At 41.3% G+C, this 10,762-nt stretch overlaps 1 pseudogene; it reads left to right on the top strand.

Annotated features, from left to right (window-relative positions):
- The first annotated feature begins 10,228 nt into the window (after positions 1–10,228).
- On the top strand, positions 10,229–10,397 carry LOC120235326 (annotated as a pseudogene).
- Positions 10,398–10,762: the final 365 nt, after the last annotated feature.

Genomic DNA, 10,762 nt, shown 5'->3' with positions numbered 1-10,762 from the left:
AGGAAGTTAATTTTCTCATTAAATTTAGAGTAATGAGTTCTGAGGGCCAAGGATTGTATCAAATTGTTGGCTTATAGTTTCTGAGCCCTTGGACATGCCGTTGCTGCCCTTGGACATGTGAACCACTTGGGCATTAGGAAAAGGATCCTGAACATGGAGCTTGAAAGAGACAAGGCTCACAATTTGAAAAGTAAAAGTGACCATTTTAGGGGTGGTTCAGTTGGTTAATCGTCCAACTCTTGATTTTGTCTCAGGTCATGATCTCAGGGCTGTGAGATTGAACCCTGAGTTGGGCTCTGCACAGGGCATGGAGCCTGCCTAAGATTCTCTCTCTCTCTTCCCCTCTACTCCTCCGACCCCCCAAAAGTGACCATTTTAAAAAGGCAAATAATAGCTTTGCTTCTTTATTCTAAGATATTAGATACATCATTATCAGAAAATGGGTAGGAAAAGTGCTTGCTGAGTTTCTTAAGCTATTCTCCAAGATTCATAGTGTCACACATTCTCTTATTAAAGTTATATTTTGTGTTTTACAATTTTTTTCCAAGTCGAACCTAAAGTCTTTCCACTTGAACCTGAAAGGGAGGGGGTGGCAAAGGCCATTCACCACTGCTATAGCCCCAGGAGCTAAGCAGACACATTATGTGTTGCTGCTGAGTCCAGGGGACAGTCTTACAGTTGATCTTAGTACAAAGCTCTCCACCTTCGCATTCATTACTCAGTCCATTAGTGTTGGCCTACTGTATGCCATGCAAGTTGAAAGCCACTTTCCATCATAAACTGTAACCAGTGATACCTGTTTATGTAAAGACCCTGAGCAGAAATTTTGCTAGCTCCTATCTGTTCACAAGCTGGTATAAGTCTCAGAGAAAGACACAACTTCAAAATCAATCAACTATAGATTGCAACACTGATGCTGTGAATATAAATGTTTATGGAAAGGCAAATGAAGATAAGACCCGTTACTTCCAAGTACTCAACACATCAGTTTCCTGTCCCTGTGGGCAGAAGATAAATATTCATTGAATGAAGTCAAGTATGGTGATCAGTTGAAAGCAGTGCAAAGTTTCACATTTCTAGATGTGTTTTGCTTCATACTGACAGGTCCCAGACAGTCAAGGAGACCCAAGGTCATCTCTATGTTCTTTAAAAAAAAAAAAAAAGTGACACATCTTCAGCAAAACACTGGTCAGTCCCAAGCACACACTGGGTTGGAAAAGTTTCCTATCTTCAAGTTCAATTATTTCCTAAAATCTCAGATTCATTCTCACCTAAGACAGCCAACCAGAGTCTCACCTGATAGAGGATGGGAATGTAACCATCGTTGTAAGGGGGATGTATTAATTTCCTAGAGCTATTAAAGTGCTATGAACTACATGGCTTAAAGCAATATAAATTTATTCTCTTACAGTTCTGCAGGCTAGAAGTTCCAAATCAAGGTGTTAGCAAGGCCCTTCTGAGGGCCTTGAGAGACAATCTGTCCACTGCCTTTCTCCTGGCTTCTAGTGCCATCCAGAGATTAAATGGCCTGCAATCCCCGGGATTCCTTAAACTGTAGAAATCTCCCTCCAATCCTCACCTCCATCCTCACATCGGTGTTCTCTGTCTGTCCTCACATGGCTGTCTCCTTATAAAGGCACCAGGAATATTGGATTAGAGGCTCACCCTACTCCAGAATGACCTCATCTTAATGACTTATAACTACAATAGCCCTGTTTCCAAATAGGGTCACATTCTGAGGTACTGCAGGTTAGGGCTGTCACATATATAGATATATATTTTTGTGGGTGTTGGGGGATACCATGCAACCCATAATAGGAATGACAAACTATCTGGCCCTGTCAAATCACAAATGTTACCAAAGCATGTAAGGTAACATCTTAGATAGGTTTGATTTGTGGTGGCAGATCCATGGGGCCTTTGAAACTAAGACATCCAATAATGTATCCCCAGTGGATAGAAGTGTTTGTGTTTCATTATTTTTCCATCTCAGCTCTGATTAGAATGTCAACTGTCATCCAAAAGAGAAAGGTTTTATATCCCATCACCAATTTTCAGATTCATCTTATTTTTAGTGTCTCAAATTTGAAGATGTCAGGAACACATCTTTCAGTATTTGATCAATAATACAAGCTTTCTGTATTTGTTCAGGTGGCTTCCCTCCCCAGAGCTTTCTTCATACCAGATTTTCAACATGGCTTCAATACATTTAGATACAGAAAAACTATCCCACAGAGTCTAAAGTAATGTGAAGCTAATTTGTTAAAAAGTTTGTGTCTTTAGGATAAGTGGATACACAAATAGTTGATTTCAAAGAACTAGATGGATAACCCCATTTGGATTGCACCAATAATGAGGACAACCAAAGTAATGGTACTTTGTAGCATATATTTGCTAGTTGTTTATAACTTTTCACCAGGCAGATGCTGGAATGATTTTTTTTGTATTATGCAGCAACACTAGACAGACAGCTAATATTTTTTCCAGTTCAGTTATTCATATCTCAGCACTGCAATAGAAAGAAGTCATCTCGTTCCCTTTACTGCAGAAAAAGGAGTTTGTACTACCTCATACCATTGAATTGGAACAGCTTGTGGCTAATGCAAAACCACATTGGGAGAGAATTTTTTACTCTCTGCTTTCTGACCTCCCCAAAGGCATCGCTGTCAAGTGTGAGCATTAAAAACTCTATTGAAGGTTTTTATAAAGACAATAGGGATAAAGAGAGAGCTGTGTGTATCTAACACTAGGACAAGGTTTAACTGTATCCCTGGGGAACAGGTCAGCAAAACTACACCATAGGTCCCATGGGGCATCCACAATTTTCCCCAGGGAGGAAATGCCTCCCCTTCAGAGCTTCAGGGTTCTGCACACTGCACTAATGCGATCTAATCCATTTTGGCTGGTTGCACTGAGATACTCTCTGTTCCCAATTAAATCAATTATCTGGGTAATCTTCATAATTAATGGCAGAAGACTTGAGCTGTCAGGACTGGCTGTAGCAAAAATATTTGGGCATGTGGGTTAAGCCACAGTTGTTCTGTGGGTGTCTGAGGCCGGGGAAGGAAAGTGGGCTGAGTGCATGCTGGGGCCAGCTTTCTCAATTATCGTTGGGCTCTAACTAAACAGCAGAAAGGGCTTTTGCCTAGAAGTCAGGAGATAGTGTTCTCACTCCATCTCTGACACTAGCAAGCTTTGTCACATTAAGCAAGCTTCTTCATGTCAGAACGACTTGTCTTTACATCTGCAAAATGAAGGAATGAAGACAGATGGTTTTAGTTAGTCTTTACAAAGCAAATACTGAATATCAGGCACTGTAGTAAGCCTTATTTCATTTATTCTTATAACTAACCTTTTAGGAGAAACAAGGCAGACCATAAGTAACTTGCCCAACGTCACGCAGCTAGTAATTTTCAAAGACCAGAGGTACTTTAAGCTCCCTCCTGGCTAAAATTTTAATGGCTATTGCTGTGGAAGTCAAGTGGAAGACCCTGTGTCCCAAGTAAGGCTTAGGCTAACTTATATTCTTGCTACTCAAAGTCCATGGACCAATAACAGGCATCACCTGCAGCCTTTCTGGAAATTTTGAATCTCACATCTCACTCCAAATTTATGAATCAGAACCTGCATTTTTAACCAGATAACAAGGCAATTTGTGTGCCTATTAAAGCTTGAGGGCCACTGATCTAAGACTGATCAAAGGCCAAATTAGAACCACCCCAATGGGATTTGTTTTCTGCCCCTTCTGGTAAGCACTGAAGGCCCTAGACTGAGGTGGTAGGGGAGGGGCGCAGTGCCTTCTTTCCCGCAGTTCTAAGCCATTGGACCAGTGCAAGGATCTGTGTTTGTTCTTTGATTTCTTACCCAAGTCATATGCTCCTGACTCGTGGCTCTACTTCCAAAGGGAAGCTTCCAGTAGCCAGAACAGATCTTTGTATCTCTATGGGCTGACCACAGGGTCGAGACTATTGTGAACAAATTAATGTATGTTCAGGATAAAATTATCCAGTGTCCTTTTGCAGGCAGGAAAAATTGCTGTCCTCACTTTTCCACTGACTTCCCTCTTTTATTTAACAATGACTCCACACAAAGGCTTTCTATAGAAAGATAATTGGATTTCTAATTCTATTTGTTCAAAACTCACTTAACATTATAATGGACCTAGTTATATTGTTTGTATCAACTCATCAGTAGGTAAGTACCAATTTCTGAATAAATATGTAGATTTTTGTACATACATCTAGCATTACCAAAGCAGGAAAGGATGAAGAAGCCAGAAATAGAAATCCATTAATAAAAACAGATACTAGATACTTCACTGCACTAGGCTTAAATGTGCTGGGTAAGTTTAGATTTTCAACATCTGAGTGCTATTTTTATCTTACCTATGTACGTATTTGCTTAGTGTTTAATCACTGAGGAACTTCTGGCCAACAGGTCACCGAAGAAGAATATAGCCTGCTGTATTCACCACTCAAGTGCCAATTTAACTCAATCTTAAATGAATTAAACATATACTTTAATCTAACAGTGATTATCCTTCCTTGCCATGGGGATTGCAACAGAACCTGGTTTCCTAAATACCCTAGAGGTTTCCCTTTCACATTTTAAAGGCAAAAGTAGAATGTGTGTGTGTGTGTGTGTGTGTGTGTTTCTAGGGATTTTTGTGTTTTCATTATGTATGTTGGATAGAAGTTTCTTTTCCATCTTTCAAAAATATGAAGCAAGGCCTTTTTTTCATGTGTTTTCTCCTCTGGTTTTTCTCTGTACAGGGAAGAGGCTACACTCAATAAATGAAATAAAGAGGAGAACGCATTATTTGCTAAGCAAAAAACCAACGGTGTTTTTGCAAACACCATCGTTCTGAAGAGAGCAGATGATTGCTCTTATATGAGGCTTGGGGAAGCTAGGCGCTCAGAGATTGGGGGCCTCTCAGAAGCGGGAGTGGTCATGGAAAGCAGTTACTAAAGTTGGCTGCTGCTGATTGGCTGGCTTTCAGAAGCTTGCTTACCGTTTCAGAGTAGTCATTAATTGATTGGGAAGAGTTTACATCTGAATCTGGTAGTTACTTGTTACTACGATCAAAGAGTAGTCAGTCTTTCTTGAATTTGGTGTATGGACACGTTTTATGTTCGCCTCCTATCCTCACCTGCCACCTCAGGCAGCCTGTGTACTCACTGTGGTATGAAACATTAAGGAATATAATCCTTACAAGCCCATTGACTCTTACAGTGCCATACCTTGGCACACTCCCTTTGGGTAAACAGGAAGCACATGGTCCATGTGTGGGCCAATTCCCCTTCCAGGCTTACCCTTTCCACTCATGCCACTCTTTGCCACGGAGCCCAGATTAAGACTTTGGCTGCGTTCTAGCAGCCTCTACTCATTAAATGGGATTGCCAACCGATGAAGGAACATGGCCATCTTCTATGGAGGAAGTCTGTTTGCCATCCCTGCTCTTGAACAACTTTGTAAAATTTAACTATCCCGTGCCTCATTCTATCACCTTGTCCTTCCAATAAACCAGCTGAGGAGAGTTCCAGGCAATTTCCCTCTGAAAACATGTTTTATACAATGCATGGTTGTCCTATACCTGTTAAAGGCAAAGATCCTGAGCTTCACTCTGGAAAAAATCTATTCCTGAAAAGGGGCACTGTACTGTGTCAATTAAGAGCACCAAGACAGATAAATGTGAAGATTCTAATCCTAGCCGAAATGTCATTTACCAGCTGTGGGACATTGGACAATTTAGTTAACCTCTCTGAGCTCTTTTGTAAATTAGGGATAAAGCACAGTATTCATCTCATAGAATATTGTAAAGATTAGATTAGAGGAAATAAGACACTTAGGATAGTCCCTGGTAGACAGTAAGTACTCAAAATGTTGGGTATGCCACAATTTGCTATTTTTATCTGTAAAGAAATCCCTGACCTGGGATTTTAAAGGTTTGGGTTCAAATATGCCTAATATTACTAGCCATGTGGCCAACAGCCACTAAAATAAGAATACTTGCATTGCCTACCTAATTGAAGCTAATGTTTATGAACTTCATGCTGCTGTTCAAATCACCCTTTCAGGGCCTCAATTTTCTTCCTTGTAAAATGGTGTTGACAGCTACTCAGTCTAGAAGATAGAATCACTGAATATTAAATCGAATAATATACATGAGATGATAAGGAACCATGCGTGGGACTCATTTCTTAAAGATAACTGAGATTTTTAAAAAATTAAAGGAGAAATCATTTAAGAACCAAAATTTTTACCATAAATGGTATTTTTAAGTGTTGGTTGATTTGTATTGTTAAAAATAAAAATAAATGCATCTTCTATTTTCCAGAATCTTATAACTGTAATTATTTGCTAATTTTTGGAATCACAAAATGAATCAAGTGTTTTTGTTTGCTTTTTTTTTCTTTTTTTGGCTTACCTTGACTGACAAAATGCTAAGGCTTCCTTTTCTTCACATTTGATTTTTGCTACACACTTATTGAAAGGGTCATTTTTTGCCAAAATATTAACAGACTTCACTCATTCTCCCAAGGGTCTCTTTTAATTCTCTGATATTTAAAGCTGTCTCTTTTGAAGCTCAAATTGTCCCTCATCCAAGTCAGATGAAAGCCCACATCTTTTGCAGGATATGCAATTTCAGCTTGTTGCAATCAATTTGCATTTGATTTACATTGTTTTATTGACCACAGGGAGGGTCCAACAAAGATCTTCATACCATATGTGAGAATAGACACCAACATAATGGGAAGTTATGATTAAATGAGAACTAATTGTAAAAGTGGTCAGTTAATTAGTGAATCTCTTTCTGTCCTGAGAACTTTAGCTTCCTCACCAAATCTTGGCACTGCATAGATGTAGTTAATGAGTCTCCTTGTTCCCATTAAACCTGTATAGGATCCATTTCCCAAGAATTTGATTTGCAATCAAATTCTTACGAATCAGATTATATTTCGAATGCCCTCACATGAGAGATACTGTTTTAAGGCATCCTTTGATGTTTCTCAAGTAAAACGAAACACTTAATCCCTGACTTAATATTACTTTTCACAAATCTGGATTTCCAGGAATCACATTTTCTTAAAGCAGAGTTCATCCCCAATGCTTCAGTGAGTTGGGGGTCAAGTGATGTTGCCTCACTTTTATCTCTGCAGGTAAGAGATCAGGTCCAAGACCATTTTGAAGCAGGCACAGGAGGGCCAGGTGTAGTATTGAGTCCCCCACCTGCAGGGAAGGAGTGAACTCCCCTTCCCGGCTGCCTGCCTAATAGAGGCCTGTGGAGCAAGATTTCTTCCTGGTCCCCTGCAAGCAAGACAACTGGATGATTAGAGATATGAGCAGGCCAGGGAAGCATGGCCCCATCTTTCCCGAGAGCCTCCAATTTATCACATCCCTGTCTGGAAGGAGTAGCATGTGATATTTGTGGCAATCACAAAAGACACCCTTCCCCACCTTGAACAAAACTCCACTCTTATATCCTGTGGCTAAGCAGTGAATATGGCGGAGATCAAACAGGATTTCGTGGTGCTTTTGTTACATTTCCTAAACAGACAGCTGTGGGCAAAGACTTAAACAACAAGCCTTTTAAGAGCATCTTGAAATGATCTTATCACGTCATGGGTGACTGTGTTGTTCCCAGGCTGCACTCTGACCTTGGTATGACAAGAAGCTTGCAACCCACAGGACTGGGGAGATCCTTTGAATGTGCTTCATTTTTTTCTTCCTCTCAAGGGGGACAGTGTGTGGGTAGAAGAAGGAGACAGAGAGAGAGAGAGAGAAGCAGGGGGAGTTGAGAGGCAGAGGCTCTGGAGAGAATGCTATGCTGTCAGAAGAAGGGAGACACATACTGCTTGCTGGGAGGAAATGAGTGAGTTGCACCCCCTAGCCCCACCTCCGCTAAGTCCTCTTACCACTAAGTGGCTACTGCCAAGATTTCTCCTGCCAGGCCTAGGTCTGTGAAGCTCCCACACACCATCTACAAAGACCCAAGCCAAATATTGACAGCCTCAAAGCCTCACTTCACTACATCTTAAGGCAGTCCTAAATGCTTGTAGCTTCTCATTTAGGAGAGGGAAGAAAAATCCCCTTGGGAAAACTCCCTTTGAAGTCCTAAGCCCTAATGTTTAAAATCTGTTAGCAAACCACACATTTCTCCACTCTTGCTGGGGCAGCTGGTTTCTTTCCAAATAAATCACAGGGCTGCTGAACATTCTAATGCAAGATCTTTGGGGTCTCCTTTAAACATTGTTCAAAAGGCCCAGCTGCAGGGCAATTGGCCTGAAATTGCCTCCCACAGGCCACAGTCTCGTTTATAAAATCCTCTGAGACAGGTATCTGGAAGGTGGATTTAGGAGCGTTGTGCAACTGTGGCATTGCAAGAGGGTGTCAAGTGGTGGCCAAGATCCTGGGACATCAGAAGTCAGTCCTGGAAGATGGGCAGAGAGGAATGGAACCTCCAAGAGGGCATCAGCTACTTCTTACCTTTGGTGGTTGACACCTTAGTTGTTTAGGGGCTCACAGAACTTTCATGGGAAGAGAGAAGAAATGCCTAACCTCAGCAGAGTCTGAGTAAACCTTGAATGTGAAGGTAAAGTTGCTCTGTATCTGAAAAATGATGACTCAGCAGGAAAGGACAGTTAGGGGGGAGATAAGAAGTGTCATTCAAGGTCTATTATGTGCCTGCGTAGGCGGACAGTGAGCACAAAGTCACGACCTTCTGTGACTTCTTCAAACATACAGATGTTTATAGTGTAGTTGTGGAGATAGATGAAGACAGTTGAAGTCGAAGGGAACAATTCTCTGGGGGTAATAAGCCATACCAACTGAAAGGATGTCCTCGGAGGTCCAATTTCTCTGCACAAACCCCGCCCACATGAACTTGCCAGCTGTATAACCTTAGACGAGCTTCCAAATTACACGGTAGATTCTGTTTCATCATCTTCAGACATGCATATTTAGTGCCCACCTCACATGGATGGTGTGCATCTCAAATGAACTATCCATGGGAAACACTTTCCCCATATAAGGCACTCAATAAATATTAGCTATTGGTATTATCCATTATTCAAAGATGGAATATAACTAAGCTCTAAAGTAGTGTGGCATGACAGTGTAACTGACAGTTCAGAGAAACAGAAAATAAGTTACTTTGAACTACTTCGGTGGGCTTGGAAAAAAATGGGTTGGATTTAAATGATCGGTGGAGAAGGGCAAAAATCTGTTCAGGAAATGCAAAAAAAACACAAAAAACAAACAAACAAACAAACAAACAAAAAACCATGAGAGAAGGCACAGACAGCGGTGTTCCTATTCATGGGCCAGACTAGGCTGGAGAAACGGTGAGCAAAGAAAGCATTTGGCTTAGTTTACAAGGGCAGAGACCCCAACAAGTGGACTGGGGCAAAACCACCTGCATATGACAAAGAGGAGGAAGAAGCCTGACATCTCTGAACAGCAGTGGCTGTGGTGAAGGTGGAGTTTCAGGATGACTAAGGGGGCAAATATTGCAGGATAACAGAGAACAGAGGGCCCGAGTCAGGCTGGCCAGCTAGAGGGACAGGTCAGTGATCTGGGGGTGTGACGGTGGGGATCTGGAACTGGGTAGAGGAATGGATTAGAAAGACCTTTACAGGAAGCAGGAAGTGAGACTTGGTGATGCTCACCTGCTCAGCGTACATATTGTGAAATATGAAAGCCTTAATTGAGAGTTCTTGTTCATTCACATATTTTGGCTTTAAGGAACAGAAATGCCCTCAAGTTAAAGTAAATAAAGGCGTGCCTGGGTGGCTCAGTCAGTTGAGCGTCCGACTTCAGCTCAGGTCATGATCTCATGGTTCGTGGGTTTGAGCCCCGCATCGGGCTCCGTGCTGACAGCTAGTTCAGAGCCTGGAGCCTGCTTCGGATTCTGTATCTCTCTCTCTCTGACCCTGCCCTGCTCATGCTATCTCTATCTCTCTCTCAAAAATAAATAAAATACTAAAAAAAATAAAGTAAATAAAAATTTGTACACAAGCATAGGGACTCAGGAAAAGCTAAACGAACAAAAGGAGGCCTCAGGGAGATGGTAACTGGAGAGTCTTCTCTAACCTAAATGGCTCTAGTGAAATGTCTGTGTGTTTCATTTTAGTGTTCTACCAATAGCAGACTCAATTTTGCTCCAAGCTTCTGCATCTCCATCTCTCAGATCTCCCCACATCCCTTAACTTTTATAATTGTATTTTGTATCGCTTCTTGGCCTTTTGGCTAAGATCAAGTGTATAATTATACTTTGTAGTCTCTATAGTGTAGTGGTGGTACTATTTGCAAAAACATTAAACTGATATGTTTTAATTTCCTTCTTAAATCATATTCGTTGTAGCTTTCCACCTCTGAGGCTCAGCCATGAAATCTTTTGTCCTGTGAGAAAATAGTAGTTTTGAAACCTGGGCTTGGATGAGAAAGATTTTCTAAATGCCTTCAGAATTTCAAGAACTAACCTGTTTGGGTCAGATCATAGAATTCCTTGCAGGGAAAAGAAATACCTTTTCCATCTTACCTAGCCAAGTCCCAGGGCTTGACTAGAAATGGTGGAAAGATGATCCAATGCAGGTGAAGTGATGGAAAGCCCTACCCTTTCTGGCCTGAAGGACCTTGGGAGAAAGGAGAGAGGCAGAGGTGGAGGAAAGGAGATACTAGATACTTACTTTGTTCTTCCTCTTATCTCCTACCACAGCCTCAAGACCAAATTTGAAGGGCAGTGGGTAGCTTTAGGAACATC

The sequence above is a fragment of the Hyaena hyaena genome, unplaced genomic scaffold (assembly GCF_003009895.1).
Source record: "Hyaena hyaena isolate Hyena2069 unplaced genomic scaffold, ASM300989v1 scaffold_126, whole genome shotgun sequence".
NCBI lineage: Eukaryota > Metazoa > Chordata > Mammalia > Carnivora > Hyaenidae > Hyaena > Hyaena hyaena.
Note: the sequence above shows the minus strand (reverse complement) of the source record. Positions and strands in the feature narration are given on the sequence as shown.